Genomic DNA, 17,622 nt, shown 5'->3' with positions numbered 1-17,622 from the left:
CCAGCCGGGACTCCCAAGCCCGGAGGCGCATGGGACGCCTCCCCGGACCCATGGAGCCCGTCCTGGGCATTGAGCCATGCCGTTGGCCTGGAGATGGGTGCCCCGGACGCCCGGGGGAGGTCTGTCTGGGACACATGGAGCCCGTCCTGGGCATTGAACCATGCCGTTGGCCTGGAGAAGGGAGCCCCGGACGCCCGGGGGAGGACTGCCCGGTACCCGTGGAGCCCTTCCCGGGTACTTTGCAACGCCGTTGGCCTCCTGGAGATGGGTGCCCCGAACGCCCGGGGGGGTGGGCTGCCCGGGACCCGTGGAGCCCGTCCTGGGCACTCTGACCTGCTGTTGGCCCGGGGGAGGGACCCCAGACGACCGGGACCCGTGGAGCCCGTCCTTCACACTCTGACAAGCCGTTGGCCCGGGGAAGGGAGCCCCAGACGACCGGGACCTGTGGAGCCCGTCCTGGGCACTCCTGTATGCCGTTGGCCCGGGGAAGGGAGCCCCGGACGTCCGGGACCCGTGGAGCCCGTCCTGGGCACTCCTGTATGCCATTGGCCCGGGGAAGGGAGCCCCGGACGTCCGGGACCCGTGGAGCCCGTCCTGGGCACTCTGAAATGCTTTGGCCCGGGGAAGGGAGCCCCGGACACCCGGGGGGGAGGACTGCCTGGGGCCCGTGGAGCCCGTCCTGGGCACTCTGACAAGCCGTTGGCCCGGGGAAGGGAGACCTGGACGCCCAGGAACCCGTGGAGCCCGTCCTGGGCACTCTGAAATGCTTTGGCCCGGGGAAGGGAGCCCCGGACGCCCGGGGGGGAGGACTGCCCGGGACCCGTGGAACTTGTCCTGGGCACTCTGACATGCCGCTGGCCCGGGGAAGGGTGCCCCGGATGACCGGGGCCCGTGGAGCCCGTCCTGGGCACTCTGACATGCCGCTGGCCCGGGGAAGGGAGCCCCGGACGCCCGGGGCCCGTGGAGCCCGTCCCGGGCACTCTGCCATGCCGTCAGCCTGGATGGAGCCCCGGACGCCCGGGGGGGCGAAGGCCCGGGACGCATGGAGCCTGTCCCGGGCACTCTGCCATGCCGTCGGCCTGGATGGAGCACCGGACGCCCGGGGGACGACTGCCCAAGAGCCATGGAGCCCGTCCTGGGCAATTTGACATGCAGTTGGCCTGGAGGAAGGAAGCTCCGGGTGGCCTAGGGAGGTGTTGCCCAGGCATATCCCATCTGGTCCCCATGGCAGAGAACCACCAACCCTGGAGGGGTGTCCGGGCATACCCTGCCCCATAGTAATCCGGAGGCAAATTACCCCCCTTTCTTGCAATCTGTGCACGCGAGGTGACAGAGGGGACCCAAGGCGTGAAAGAACCCGACCTCATGGAGCCCTCGCTGGGATCCGGGAGGTGAATGGCACCTCATTAAGACTTCCAGGGAAGTTCGGCCATCTGGTCCCCCCCATAGGAAAGCGTTGCAGGCGACCAGATGCCCGAGGGGATCCGGGCGACCAGATGGCCGAGGGAATCCGGGCGACCAGATGGCTGGGCATGGAGGTGAAGCCGCCTGGACTCTTCCCCACCCCGTCCCCGTCCCGGGACGAATGCCCGGGACGCATGGAGCCCGTCCTGGCCACTTGACGTCCCGTCCTGGGCATTGAACCATGCCGTCGGCCTGGAGAAGGGAGCCCCCGGACGCCCGGGGGAGGACTGCCCGGTACCCGTGGAGCCCTTCCCGGGTACTTTGCAACGCCGTTGGCCTCCTGGAGATGGGTGCCCCAGATGCCCGGGGGTGGGCTGCCCGGGACCCATGGAGCCCGTCCTGGGCACTTTTACATGCCGTCGGCCTGGAGGTGGGTGCCCTGGACGCCCGGGGGAGGCCTGCCCGGGACCCGTGGAGACCCTCCCGGGTACTTTGCCAATGCCGTTGGCCTCATGGAGATGGGTGCCCCGGACGCCCGGGGGAGGACTGCCCGGTACCCGTGGAGTCCTTTCCGGGTACTTTGCAACGCCGTTGGCCTCCTGGAGATATGTGCCCCGAACGCCCGGGGGGAGGGCTGTCCGGGGCCCATGGAGCCCGTCCTGGGCACTGTGACATGCCGTCGGCCTGGAGGTGGGAGCCCCGGATGCCCGGGGGAAGGCTGCCCGGGACCCGTGGAGCCCTTCCCGGGTACTTTGCCATCCCGTTGGCCTCCTGGAGATGGGTGCCCCGGACGCCCGGGGGAGGTCTGTCCGGGGCCCATGGAGCCCGTCCTGGGCAGTGTGACATGCCGTCGGCCTAAAGGTGGGAGCCCCGGACGCCCGGGGGAAGGCTGCCCGGGACCCGTGGAGCCCTTCCCGGGTACTTTGCCATCCCGTTGGCCTCATGGAGATGGGTGCCCCGGACGCCCAGGGGTGGTCTGTCCGGGACACGTGGAGCCCGTCCTGGGCATTGAGCCATGCCGTTGGCCCGGAGAATGGAGCCCCCAGATGCCCGGGGGAGGTGTTGCCCAGGCATATCTCATCTGGTCCCCCGGGCAGAGAACCACCAGCCCTGGAGAGGTGTCCGGGCGTACCCTGCCCCTAGTAATCCGGAGGGAAATTACCCCCCTTTCTTGCAATCCGTGCACGCGAGGTGACAGAGGGGACCCAAGGCGTAAAAGAACCCGACCTCAAGGAGCCCTAGCTGGGATCCAGGAGCCGAATGGCACCTCATCGGGACTTCCAGGGAAGCCCGGCCATCTGGTCGCCCCATTGGAAAGCATCGCGGGCGACCAGAGGGCCGGGATCGAAAGGACTCCCAGCTCCCCATCCATCCCAAGCCTTCGCGGTAGGGTTCCTGACTGCCTGCCCACGCAAGGCAGGGCTCTTGGACCCCGGCTGGGCCTCAGGCGCAGGTTGGACCACCGGAGCTCTAGGGCCCGGACGACCTGGGAGAGGAATGCCCGGGACCCGTGGAGCCCGTCCTGGGTACTTTGACATGCCGTCGGCCTGGAGGTGGGTGCCCCGGACGCCCCGGGGGAAGCTGCCCGGGACCCATGGAGCCCGTCCTGGGTACTTTGACATTCCGTCGGCCTGGAGGTGGGAGCCCCGGACGCCCGGGGGGAGGTCTGCCCGGGACCCATGGAGCCCGTCCTGGGTACTTTGCCAATGCCGTTGGCCTCATGGAGATGGGTGCCCCGGACGCCCGGGGGACGAATGCCCGGGACGCATGGAGCCCGTCCTGGGCACTTTTCCATGCCTTCGGCCTGGAGCCCCCAGACACCCAGGGGAGGACCACCGTGAAAACCATGGAGCCCGACCCGGGCACTCTGCCATACCGTCAGCCTAGATGGAGCCCCGGACGCCCAGGGGACGAATGCCCGGGACGCATGGAGCCCGTCCTGGGCACTTTTCAATGCCGTCAGCCTGGATGGAGCCCCGGACGCCCGGGGGACGACTGCCCAGGAGCCATGGAGCCCGTCCTGGGCAATTTGACATGCAGTTGGCCTGGAGGAAGGAAGCCCCGGGTGGCCTAGGGAGGTGTTGCCCAGGCATAGCCCATCTGGTCCCTATGGCAGAGAACCACCAGCCTCGGAGGGGTGTCCGGGCGTACCCTTCTCCCTAGTAATCCGGAGGAAAATTACCCCCTTTTCTTGTAATCTGTGCACGCGAGGTGACAGAGGGGACCCAAGGCGCGAATGTACCCAACCTCCTGGAGCCCTCGCTGGGATCCGGGCGGCGAATGGCACCTCATCGGGACTTCCAGGGAAGTTCGGCCATCTGGTCGCCCCATAGGAAAGCGTTGCGGGCGACCAGATGCCCGAGGGGATCCGGGCGACCAAATGGCCGAGGGAATCCGGGCGACCAGATGGCTGGGCATGGAGGTGAAGCCGCCTGGACTCTTCCCCACCCCGTCCCCGTCCCGGGACGAATGCCCGGGACGCATGGAGCCCGTCCTGGCCACTTGACGTCCCGTCCTGGGCATTGAACCATGCCGTCGGCCTGGAGAAGGGAGCCCCCGGACGCCCGGGGGAGGACTGCCCGGTACCCGTGGAGCCCTTCCCGGGTACTTTGCAACGCCGTTGGCCTCCTGGAGATGGGTGCCCCAGATGCCCGGGGGTGGGCTGCCCGGGACCCATGGAGCCCGTCCTGGGCACTTTTACATGCCGTCGGCCTGGAGGTGGGTGCCCTGGACGCCCGGGGGAGGCCTGCCCGGGACCCGTGGAGCCCCTCCCGGGTACTTTGCCAATGCCGTTGGCCTCATGGAGATGGGTGCCCCGGACGCCCGGGGGAGGACTGCCCGGTACCCGTGGAGTCCTTTCCGGGTACTTTGCAACGCCGTTGGCCTCCTGGAGATATGTGCCCCGAACGCCCGGGGGGAGGGCTGTCCGGGGCCCATGGAGCCCGTCCTGGGCACTGTGACATGCCGTCGGCCTGGAGGTGGGAGCCCCGGACGCCCGGGGGAAGGCTGCCCGGGACCCGTGGAGCCCTTCCCGGGTACTTTGCCATCCCGTTGGCCTCCTGGAGATGGGTGCCCCGGACGCCCGGGGGAGGTCTGTCCGGGGCCCATGGAGCCCGTCCTGGGCAGTGTGACATGCCGTCGGCCTAAAGGTGGGAGCCCCGGACGCCCGGGGGAAGGCTGCCCGGGACCCGTGGAGCCCTTCCCGGGTACTTTGCCATCCCGTTGGCCTCATGGAGATGGGTGCCCCGGACGCCCAGGGGTGGTCTGTCCGGGACACGTGGAGCCCGTCCTGGGCATTGAGCCATGCCGTTGGCCCGGAGAATGGAGCCCCCAGATGCCCGGGGGAGGTGTTGCCCAGGCATATCTCATCTGGTCCCCCGGGCAGAGAACCACCAGCCCTGGAGAGGTGTCCGGGCGTACCCTGCCCCTAGTAATCCGGAGGGAAATTACCCCCCTTTCTTGCAATCCGTGCACGCGAGGTGACAGAGGGGACCCAAGGCGTAAAAGAACCCGACCTCATGGAGCCCTAGCTGGGATCCAGGAGCCGAATGGCACCTCATCGGGACTTCCAGGGAAGCCCGGCCATCTGGTCGCCCCATTGGAAAGCATCGCGGGCGACCAGAGGGCCGGGATCGAAAGGACTCCCAGCTCCCCATCCATCCCAAGCCTTCGCGGTAGGGTTCCTGACTGCCTGCCCACGCAAGGCAGGGCTCTTGGACCCCGGCTGGGCCTCAGGCGCAGGTTGGACCACCGGAGCTCTAGGGCCCGGACGACCTGGGAGAGGAATGCCCGGGACCCATGGAGCCCGTCCTGGGTACTTTGACATGCCGTCGGCCTGGAGGTGGGTGCCCCGGACGCCCCGGGGGAAGCTGCCCGGGACCCATGGAGCCCGTCCTGGGTACTTTGACATTCCGTCGGCCTGGAGGTGGGAGCCCCGGACGCCCGGGGGAGGTCTGCCCGGGACCCATGGAGCCCGTCCTGGGTACTTTGCCAATGCCGTTGGCCTCATGGAGATGGGTGCCCCGGACGCCCGGGGGACGAATGCCCGGGACGCATGGAGCCCGTCCTGGGCACTTTTCCATGCCTTCGGCCTGGAGCCCCCAGACACCCAGGGGAGGACCACCGTGAAAACCATGGAGCCCGACCCGGGCACTCTGCCATACCGTCAGCCTAGATGGAGCCCCGAACGCCCAGGGGACGAATGCCCGGGACGCATGGAGCCCGTCCTGGGCACTTTTCAATGCCGTCAGCCTGGATGGAGCCCCGGACGCCCGGGGGACGACTGCCCAGGAGCCATGGAGCCCGTCCTGGGCAATTTGACATGCAGTTGGCCTGGAGGAAGGAAGCCCCGGGTGGCCTAGGGAGGTGTTGCCCAGGCATAGCCCATCTGGTCCCCATGGCAGAGAACCACCAGCCTCGGAGGGGTGTCCGGGCGTACCCTTCTCCCTAGTAATCCGGAGGAAAATTACCCCCTTTTCTTGTAATCTGTGCACGCGAGGTGACAGAGGGGACCCAAGGCGCGAATGTACCCAACCTCCTGGAGCCCTCGCTGGGATCCGGGCGGCGAATGGCACCTCATCGGGACTTCCAGGGAAGTTCGGCCATCTGGTCGCCCCATAGGAAAGCGTTGCTGGCGACCAGATGCCCGAGGGGATCCGGGTGACCAGATGGCCGAGGGAATCCGGGCGACCAGATGGCTGGGCATGGAGGTGAAGCCGCCTGGACTCTTCCCCACCCCGTCCCCGTCCCGGGACGAATGCCCGGGACGCATGGAGCCCGTCCTGGCCACTTGACGTCCCGTCCTGGGCATTGAACCATGCCGTCGGCCTGGAGAAGGGAGCCCCCGGACGCCCGGGGGAGGACTGCCCGGTACCCGTGGAGCCCTTCCCGGGTACTTTGCAACGCCGTTGGCCTCCTGGAGATGGGTGCCCCAGATGCCCGGGGGTGGGCTGCCCGGGACCCATGGAGCCCGTCCTGGGCACTTTTACATGCCGTCGGCCTGGAGGTGGGTGCCCTGGACGCCCGGGGGAGGCCTGCCCGGGACCCGTGGAGCCCCTCCCGGGTACTTTGCCAATGCCGTTGGCCTCATGGAGATGGGTGCCCCGGACGCCCGGGGGAGGACTGCCCGGTACCCGTGGAGTCCTTTCCGGGTACTTTGCAACGCCGTTGGCCTCCTGGAGATATGTGCCCCGAACGCCCGGGGGGAGGGCTGTCCGGGGCCCATGGAGCCCGTCCTGGGCACTGTGACATGCCGTCGGCCTGGAGCCCCCAGACACCCAGGGGAGGACCACCGTGAAAACCATGGAGCCCGACCCGGGCACTCTGCCATACCGTCAGCCTAGATGGAGCCCCGGACGCCCAGGGGACGAATGCCCGGGACGCATGGAGCCCGTCCTGGGCACTTTTCAATGCCGTCAGCCTGGATGGAGCCCCGGACGCCCGGGGGACGACTGCCCAGGAGCCATGGAGCCCGTCCTGGGCAATTTGACATGCAGTTGGCCTGGAGGAAGGAAGCCCCGGGTGGCCTAGGGAGGTGTTGCCCAGGCATAGCCCATCTGGTCCCCATGGCAGAGAACCACCAGCCTCGGAGGGGTGTCCGGGCGTACCCTTCTCCCTAGTAATCCGGAGGAAAATTACCCCCTTTTCTTGTAATCTGTGCACGCGAGGTGACAGAGGGGACCCAAGGCGCGAATGTACCCAACCTCCTGGAGCCCTAGCTGGGATCCGGGCGTCAAATGGCACCTCATCGGGACTTCCAGGGAAGTTCGGCCATCTGGTCGCACCATAGGAAAGCGTTGCGGGCGACCAGATGCCCGAGGGGATCCGGGCGACCAGATGGCCGAGGGAATCTGGGCGATCAGATGGCTGGACACGGAAGTGAAGCCGCCTGGAGTCTCCCGACCCTGTCCCCGTCCCCGTGCCCGTGCCCGGGACGCATGGAGCCCGTCCTGGGCACTTTTCCATGCCTTCGGCCTGGAGCCCCCAGACACCCAGGGGAGGACCACCGTGAAAGCCATGGAGCCCGACCCGGGCACTCTGCCATGCCGTCGGCCTGGATGGAGCCCCGGACGCCCGGGGGACAAATGCCCGGGACGCATGGAGCCCGTCCTGGGCACTTTTCCATGCCTTCGGCCTGGAGCGCCCCGACACCCTGGGGAGGACCACCCTGGAAACCATGGAGCCCGACCCGGGCACTCTGCCATGCCGTCGGCCTGGATGGAGCCCCGGACGCCCGGGGGACAAATGCCCGGGACGCATGGAGCCCGTCCTGGGTACTTTTCCATGCCGTCGGCCAGGAGTCCCCTGACACCCAGGGGAGGACCACCGTGAAAACCATGGAGCCCGACCCGGGCACTCTGCCATACCGTCAGCCTGGATGTAGCCCCGGACGCCCGGGGGACGAATGCCCGGGACGCATGGAGCCCGTCCCGGGCACTCTGCCATGCCGTCCCGACAAATTCGTACGGACTCCTAACCTTACGACACGGATCGGAATCGAGCCCTCTCTGACCCAGCAGTTTCAGGCGCCCGGGGGACGAATGCCCGGGACGCATGGAGCCAGACCCGGGCACACTGCCTTGCCGCCGGCCTGGATGGAGCCCCGGACGCCCGGGGGACGAATGCCCGGGACGCATGGAGCCCGTCCCGGGCACTCTGCCATGCCGTCCCGACAAATTCGTACGGACTCCTAACCTTACGACACGGATCGGAATCGAGCCCTCTCTGACCCAGCAGTTTCAGGCGCCCGGGGGACCAATGCCCGGGACGCATGGAGCCAGACCCGGGCACACTGCCTTGCCGCCGGCCTGGATGGAGCCCCGGACGCCCGGGGGACGACTGCCCAAGAGCCATGGAGCCCATCCCGGGCACTCTGCCATGCCGTCCCGACAAATTCGTACGGACTCCTAACCTTCCGACACGGATCGGAATCGAGCCCTTTCTAACCCAGCAGATTTCAGGTTGATTTGCTATATACTTTACGTACGATTTTATGGGGGCCGATTCCGATCCGGTACGTAAAAGCAAATACGACCGACATGTCGGACAACCACGTACACCCAGGGGATAGGACTGCCCGGGTCACATGGACCCCGTCCTGGGCACTCTGATCTGCCGCCGGCGCCGGGGATCGAACCGTGATCACCAGATGGGGATATCCCAAAAATCTGGCATGGATACGGCCCGCCAGGACAGGTTTGGGCACCCCTGTACTACAGGGTATATGGTGCACTATAATTCTTGAAGCGTATGAGGTACTGACTTAATGTAAATTGCAGTATGTAGCTAAGACATGTACACTTTATAGTGCCAACTCTGATGTTTGTGGCTTATAGGGACAAGGTACAAATCAAGTGTAAGCTTCAGGTAGGTTTTTCTTTTTCACTTTCATGTATGTTGAAAAACACTTTATGCTTTTGGCTATAATTCACAATCTATAAAGGATAGAAACATAATTTAAACAACACTGTGTTCCTCGTCTTGTGCTACTTACCCATTTGAATTATCATGTATGTGGCATATTGGAAAGGTTCAAAATGTGAAGTTGAATGTACGATGATTTTCAAATGTGTCACATGTTCGAAAAAGTATGCCTTACATTTTGTCCTATAATTCTGAAACTATACAATATGTATCCATAATTCCAAGTGCAGCATAAAGCTACCATCATGCCACTGTCCTGTGTCACTTCTCATGCATGTGGCATGTTCAGAAGTAGTAGTAATCATTCCCTGATTCCATTCATATTTTTAGAATGCTGCCTCCAGTTTTGGGAAAATGTGTCACATATATTGTGTCATAATTCATGATCCACACTAGATAGAGCTTAATTTGCATCTGCAACACATTCTATAGCATAGCCTACTACAATATGATAATTTAAAGGCATGTGGTCTACACAGAAGGCACACAAAATGGAAGTTGAATACATATGAGGCGATTTTCAATTTCCGGCCATCTGGTCGCCCAATTGCAATAGATAGGATACAATACATAGCAGAATGTGCCCTATAATTCTTGAAGCATATAAGTTAAATACTTAATTCCAATTGCAGATTGTAGCTAAGATATGTACGCAGTATCGTACCAATACTTATGCATGTGGCCCACATAGAAAGTACATGAAATGGAAGTTGGATCCATACGAGGCGATTTTTGATTTCCGGCCATCTGGTCACCCAATTCCCAAAGATTATTGTTAATAATTTAGTGTGTTTTTATGCTATTTATCTAATAATGGATGAAACAGTTTCTTAACATGTGCATAATGAGATAGTAAATAGAAAATAATGAAAATGTATTGGTAAAGCGTATTTTGGTAGACTTTAAAAATCCCCATTGAAATACACATGCATCACCAATGCTGCAGTGAAAATAACACATAGAGATGTTTTTTCTTTTGTTTATGAAGCCTAATGTGAAGGCAAGTCACACCTATGTTTTACTTTGAAAAATTCTCTTTCCTAAAATGTATGGCTTTACCTTGTTTTTTTAAAATAGCTAACAAAAGAATTGCGAAAGTCGCTTATAAAATAGTGGGTGTAAATGCTATTTTGTTTTTTTTTCAGCTTGAGGTTCATTTTAATATGAGTCTTAATTTGATGTATCACTTGCCCAAGTAAACAATTCCCAAAGTCTATTTTTTCCATTTTTCCCAAGCTCTTTTTTTTTTTTTTTTTTTTTAAATATCTTTATTCAAAAGTTTTGCCACTTTTTTCTTTTATATCCGGTGTATTTACATCGTTACACAGTTTTTTACAACGAGTACAGATTTGCATTAATAAAATAAAAAAAGAAGAAAGAATGCAGATTTAGAACACAAAAACACTGGGCATAAATATAATACATCCTACATCCTATCTATTAATCTTATAGATCTAACAAATTTCTCGATTACTGCCACAGATATTTTTCCTACTTTTCCATTGCTCAATGGGAACCCATATCTTGCCCCCCAGAGCTTTTGCCTTTCTTCCTTTTCTGTCATATATGGCCCTCTCTAAGTTGTATGTAGATAGTAGTCTTGCTATCCAAGTCTGGAATGAAGGTGCTACTTTCTCCTTCCACGCTTTTGCGACAACTATCCTATATATTGCTGTAACCATAAATAGGAATTCTGGATGAGATATATTTTCCTCTAAGCTTACCCCCAGAATTATCAGCTCCTCAGTTAATTTAGTTTTTATTCCCAGTGATTTCTCCAGAAATTCTTCTATTGTCAGTTTTAAAGTGTATAATTGCGGACAGTTTGCAAACATATGTGTTATATTAGCCTGTGTTGAATTACACCTTGGACACGTTATTCCAGTAGAGCCTCCCCAGCTGGCTATTCTGGCCGGTGTGAAATATAGTGAGTAAACTGTTTTATAGTGTTGGGTTTGGAGTGTAGCTGAGCATAAAATAGTTCGACCAAAATCTAAGGAAATTTGTAGGTCTTCCGGTCGTGCCTTTACCTGTTCACTCCATTTTTTGCTATATTTCTCTCTGTCATCTATTTTGTAAACTTGTAGCTCTGCATACAGCTGTCTTATTGAGCATAAGAGGTTACTTCCCAGGTAATCCATTATCCTACAGCTCTCCATCCCTCCTGCACCCCCTGTTTTAGTATGAAAGTAGCTCCTCACTTGTAGATATTTAAAGAAGCTATTCCCAGCTATATTATACCTATGCTGTATGTCTTGGAACGTTAAGATTACTCCCCCTGCATCCATTAGGTCCCCCACTTTCTTGATCCCTTTCTCATCCCATTCCTTCATAGCTGTGTCACAGAAAATTTCCTTGGGGAGATCATTATTCATATAGAGTCTTAAGTACCTATTATACCTTCCCAATCCCAGTTTTTTCTTTATTACTTTCCAAACTTTATAAATCGCACTTAGGGTCTTAAATCTTGTATGTTTAAAGTATGCGAAGTCCACAGTTGTTACTAAAGCGTTTTCTGCCGCTTTACCTAGGAGGGCTACATATACATTCGCCGGACACTTTCTCCCCTCCTCCTCCTGAGCACTTCCACCTAATAATCCTTTGGAGTATTGTAGAGCTGTTGCCCAGTAATAGAATCTAAAATCAGGTGCTCCCCAGCCACCCCTCTCTCGTGGGAGAGTTAAAAACCGGTACGCCCTACGTGTCTTCCCCTGTGCCCAAATTAATTTATTTATTACTGATTCTATTTTGTTAAACCATATACCTTCGATAAAGAGTGGAATTGCCCTGAACAAATATAAAAATTTCGGAAAAGTAACCATTTTAATAAAGTTGATTCTGCCCATAAGAGTCAAGTGTAAGTTATTGATCCTCTCCAGGTTACTTTTGACCTTGGCTAGCAATGGTTCCAGATTTATCTCCACTAATTTTTCTAAATCTGCCGTCACCTTAACCCCCAAATATTTTGTGTCTGGGACAACTCTTACGTCTACAAATGTTGTGTGTCTATTCTGAACTACCTGTGTTTTCCCCCTATTTATTAAATATCCAGACACCTCTCCAAATTTTCTTGCCTCCTTTTCTATTTCAGCCAGTGACTCCTCTGGTGTCGGTGTTATAACAGCCACATCATCCGCATAGGCAAATAGTTTATATTCTTTTCCGTGTAATAAGACTGGATTAATCCCTCTATTTTTTGTAAGCCTTCTCAGGTAGGGATCTAGATATATTGCAAATAGTAGAGGTGAAGCTGGGCATCCCTGCCTAGTCCCCCGTCTGATCTGTACTGCGTTGGAGTATGATCTGTTAATACGTATCCTAGCACTAGGCTGTTTATATAGTGCCTGGACTGCAGTTATATATCCTTGCCCTATACCAGCCCACTCCATAGCCTTCCATAGGTACACCCATGAGACCCTGTCGAAAGCCTTCTCGGAATCCAAAAAGATAGCCGCGACAGGGTCACCTAATACCGCTGCAGCATCCAATATAGTAATCAGCTGTCTAGTGTGTTCAGTTGTTCCTTTACCTGGTATAAATCCATGTTGTGTAGGGGAGACCACCCTCTCTATCACCTTACTCAATCTATTGGCCAGTGCCTTAGAGAATATCTTTGCATCTGCATTAAGCAATGTAATGGGTCTATAAGAACCCGGCTCAATGGGGGGTTTATCCTTTTTTAGGATCACAATTATATCCGCGCCCGCCCAGGATTGAGGGACTATTCTGCCTCCCTGTGCCAAACAGCAAATTGACCAAATATCTTTAGCTAGTACCTCCCAAAAGGTTTTGTAAAATTCTACCGGGATCTGGTCTTGTCCTGTTGCTTTACCAGATGGTAAGTTGAATATTGCGTCCCTTACCTCCTGTACCGTTAGCTGCATGTCTAGTTTATCCCTTTCTTCTATACTCAACCCCTCTTGTAGGCCTTGCCTTAAGTATTCCAGACTTTTCATCTCTATCTCTTCATCATTTTTATCTTGCTCATATAGCCTCTCATAGAATCTTCTGAACACCTCCTGCACCTCTTCCACTTTATTGACGATTATCCCATTGCAGTCCTTAATTTCTTTAATCTCGCCTACAGCTAGCATTTGTCTAGTTCTAATTGCCAGCAGATGTCCCACCCTCTCGTTATATTCATAGCATTTTTCCTTATTAGCTAAGTATCTTCTTGCTGTTTTTTGTGCCAAGGTGGTCCCTGTTTCCGACTTCTGCACCTCTATAGCCACTAAAATCTGTTCGATAGGATCTTGTCTTTCTATTGCGACCAATAGCATTTTTTCCAGCGCAATCAGATTTCTAATCTCCTCTTCCACCTTTTCCTTTTCCTTTTTACTTCTTCCCAGGGTATAGCTTAGTGTCTCCCCCCTTACTCCTGCTTTAAAACTGTCCCATACCATATCTGCTGAGGCTGAGTATCTATTTATGTCCCAAAATTGGGTGATCCATTCTTGCATCCTTATAATATATTCCTCCTCCTTCAGCAAACCTCTCTCAAACGTCCATGTCGAATTTATTTTTTCTACTTTTTGTGTCATTGCTAGACTTAACACCAGCGGGTTGTGGTCCGACATTATTCTTGGGAGACATTCTATTTTGGCCCTGCTGACTAATGAGCTAGAAATAAAGAAATAGTCCAGTCGGGCTACTGTTTGATGTGGCGCTGAATAATAAGTGCTGCCTACGCCTAGGGGATTAAATTCCAACCATATATCCACCAGCGCATTATGTCTAGCAAGGTTTTGTACTGCTTTATGCACCTTTTTTTTCCTTCCCTGGTATATGCCTCCACTTGCATCCATTCCTCCATTCAATCCATTGATATTAAAATCCCCACAGCAGATCACAGGCTCTGGCCACAGGGCTAGCTCACTATCAATAAAATCTAGTAATTCCGGTTCATCTTCGTTTGGACCGTATATTGAGACCAAAGTGCATCTTCCCGCAGCTGTTTCTATGTCTAGCATCACCCATCTCCCTTCAGAATCCTCTTTTTTCTTTTTAACTTTGACAACACCTTTTCTGGCCAGAACTGCCACCCCCTTATTTCTTCCCTCTTGACCTGTGCTAGCAAGAACCTCAAATCCCATCTGACCAAGCAAGAACTTATCTTCAGCTGCTACGTGTGTTTCCTGTAGACAAGTTATATCGATTTTCCAGAATCGCAGCAGTGAAGAGAGCTTCTGCCTTTTCTCCATGTTATTTAGCCCACAAATATTGATCGTCATTATCCTGACTGCCATAATTTTAGTTTAGCATTTGCCGACCCCACACCTACTTTTTTATCTTTTTCTATGCATACTTTATCTGCTTCACTACAAACTTTGCAAATCTGTATTATTTTACACCACCACCTTTCACCCGTGACTACTTCCCTTCCTTCCCCCCCCCCCTTTAAACCCCCCCTCCCTGATTGCCCCCCCCCTGTGACAGGCAAATAGGTCATCCCTGACCTATGTGTGTCCGCTTAACGCTGTAGCGTCGCTCCCCCTCTCCTCCCCTCTTATCATCTACTACTTTAGCCTGTCAGGCTTAGTAAGTTATCCTTGATTATTTCCTTCGAGCTCCCCCTTGCTCTTTCAGTTCTGTCAGAAATTCCCCCGCTTTTATTTCAGAGAAAAACATTCTAGTGCGACCTGCTACAATAACCTTCAGTTTTGCTGGAAACATTAGAAATGCTTCTGCTCCTTGGGACTGAAACGCATTAATCAATTGCCTTAGTCTCCAACGCCTCTCAACTGTTATGTGACAAAAGTCAGGTCTCGCAAAAAAAGTTATCCCTTCCACCGTTTTTTTGGCATCCGGTCTGGCTCTCTCCATTAGTTCTTGCCTTGCCAGAAAGTTTCCGAAAAAAACTAGCATAGCCCTGGGTAGCGTTCCTGAACCTTCCTTCTGAGTTTTTCTTACAAAAATTGGATATCTATGGGCTCTCTGCACTTCTTGTTCCCAGTTCCATGGTACCTCTGGGAATGCTCCCTTTAACAACTTGACGACGAAGCCTCTAGGGTCTTGGCCTTCAATCCCTTCCTCTATTCCAAGGAGTCTGGCATTATTGCGCCTCTGACGATTCTCCAAATCCTCCACCTTCCACTGTAAATCTTCCATGATCTTAGACTGTCCCTCTCTAGATGTCTGCCAATCAGTTACTTCGTCTTCTAGACGACCAGTTCTTTCTTCAACTTCAGTGATTTTTTCCTCCACTTCTTCAAACTTTTTATTTATTTTCCTGATTGAGGCTTGGATTTTTTTCGTGTCATGCCTGGCCCTCCGACTTTCAACCCTTGCCTCCATTTGTATCTGTTTCAGCATGGCAAACATTAAGTCCAGCTTCCCTTCATCATTTTGTGTTTCTTTTTCATCTTCCTTGTATATACTAGAGGTAGCGGAATAGTCCCAGACTAGCCTTTTATTTGTTCCCTTATGCATGTTCTGGGGGGGGCCTGCTCTTCTGGATGTTGTTTTGCATTTTTTTTGCGTGCCTCTCCCCCTGGAACTATCGCTAGCTTCAGAGCTCGAGAATGAGTCTGAGAAGTCTCTCTCTTCCTCACTGCTTGCCAATGCTGATTCTGACTCTGTTTCCTCAGGGATAGAAAAAAACCCCTCTCCATCTGCCAGATTGACATTGTGTGTCCCCAGCACAACATTCTCATTGTCCTTGTCTTGTTGCTGTTCCTCCCGTATTTCAGCTTCCACCTCTTTGAGGGCCTCAAGCATTTGCCCTGTATTCGACATCACACCCCCACCGTTGGCCTCTCTCACCTCTTTATCCGGTTCTTGGATTTCATCCTGTAACCCCTGCGTCTGCTCTTGTTCCAGTGCGATGCCGTCTGCCTGGGTCTGAGCCGCTGTCTGACGCTCCGCTGGATGCTCCGCGGGAAGCGTGCGCTCCGTAACCCCCGGTTGCTTAGCAACGCTTTGGCTTGCGTCCACGAGGACGCTCAGAGCAGAGCCTGCGGGCGGCATGATAGCAGTGTTTTGCGGGGTTCCTGATGGCCCTGAAGCTCCTGATGCCTCCGCTTGAGTTCTGGCGCCGAAGACCTCGGACACTGAGGGTTGCCGATATACGGTATCGTTTCTCTTCTTTTCTGCTGTATCCCCGACCATTTGCGCAGTACTAGCGCCTCTCACATTTTTGTTCTGATTCAGCGGTTTCTCCTTTTCGCCGGCTCTCTCCAATTTGCGTAGCTGTGTTTTTGTTAAGGTGGAGACCGTGGGGGTTGTCTTTTTACTGTTAGGTGGCATCTTTGTTTTCGGGATAGCGCCCGATCTGATCGCTTCCTTCTGTGATGTCTCCTTACTTAAAGCGCCAGGCATGGGTGTATGTTTCTCCTTTCCTCGAGTGCCCATTTCTGCCATCAGTGCCTTAAGGAGTCTGGAATACCACAATTTCGCTCTCTTGAATATGCTTATAAGGCTAGTAATTCCACCGTGGTGCATCAAAGCCGCGGATTGCATACTGCTTACAGTTCTCCATTAGCGCCCGAAGTTTTTACTTATCGGCAGGAGAGGGGTCTGAGTGCGACTTACTCCCACAGCGCCTCGGCGGCCATCTTGCCCCCGGGGTCCACCGATATCTGATACAAACAATTGCGAAAGTCGCTTATAAAATAGTGAGTGTAAATGCTATTTTGTTTTTTTTTCAGCTTGAGGTTCATTTTAATATGAGTCTTAATTTGATGTATCACTTGCCCAAGTAATCAATTCCCAAAGTCTATTTTTTCCATTTTTCCCAAGCTCAATGATAAAAACTTGCATCACAAATGATGCAAAAAGTCAAGTCCGAATATTCAAACAGCAATAAAAAATTAAGAGAAACAGATATTAGAAAAATTCCTTTTGTTTATGTGGCCTTATGTCCAAAGGCTTCCAACAAGAGCATTTTTTTGAAAATCGGGCGATTTAAAAAAAAATCTGCGAACTTTTTTTTTTCTCTAAAAAAAGTTTTAAAAAACTGCATTTTAGTGTAAAAAAGTGACCGTACAATATTTTTTCACCAAATAAAGTTATTTTTGACTCAGAATATTTTGACTCAGAATACACGTAGGCTTCAGGTCAATATGTTTTGGTTTGGGGGAGGGCGCCCAGGGGAAAAAACACCTTTGGGGAAAATGCATCACTGGTGCTGCTCGCTAGAAAAAATGGTACCCCAATATTTTTTTCTGAAAAAGGGGGGTGCATGTGAAAGAGGGCGTCAAAATATTATGGACCTTAAATCATTCCATCATCATTCCTGGGATGATTTAAGGTCCTGGTTCCATAGCTGTATGGTTGATACTACAATCTACAGTCGGGTGATATTTTCCTGATCAGCTGGTACGAGTGGACATGGCTGGTTGAGGTTACCTATATAAAGATGTCCAACACTGGTGCGGTGACCGAATGGTGAACCCTGATGAATCTGCCTTAAAATCTATTGTGCAGTGAAACATGTCGGTTACAGGTAGTGGTATGCGACAGTAAGCTACCATCCTTTTTAATTCACCAGCACACACTAGAGTTAGTAATAAAGTTGTACAATTGGTGTGTCTGTTGATTTTACTCTCACTTCTCTGTGTTTATCACAGCAGGGAGCTATCCATTTAGCTTCTTGTTCAGCACCTATCTGTTTGCACAATTTGTTTTGGACACATTTCTTTTCGGAAAAGGAATGGCAACCGATGATGAGAAAGGGGCATAGAATTGGTAACATCTGCCAAGTTCCCCGAGGGTTGTTCGCCCATGAGGTGCCTTCCTTTCCACCACACAATTTTTATTATTTATCGTTCAAGTGTAGGTGGATGGACTGTCTCAGTA

This window comes from Lissotriton helveticus, chromosome 4_1 (assembly GCF_964261635.1).
Source record: "Lissotriton helveticus chromosome 4_1, aLisHel1.1, whole genome shotgun sequence".
In the NCBI taxonomy this organism is placed as follows: domain Eukaryota; kingdom Metazoa; phylum Chordata; class Amphibia; order Caudata; family Salamandridae; genus Lissotriton; species Lissotriton helveticus.
The sequence above is the reverse complement of the archived record's forward strand: the minus strand, read 5'-3'. Positions refer to the sequence as shown.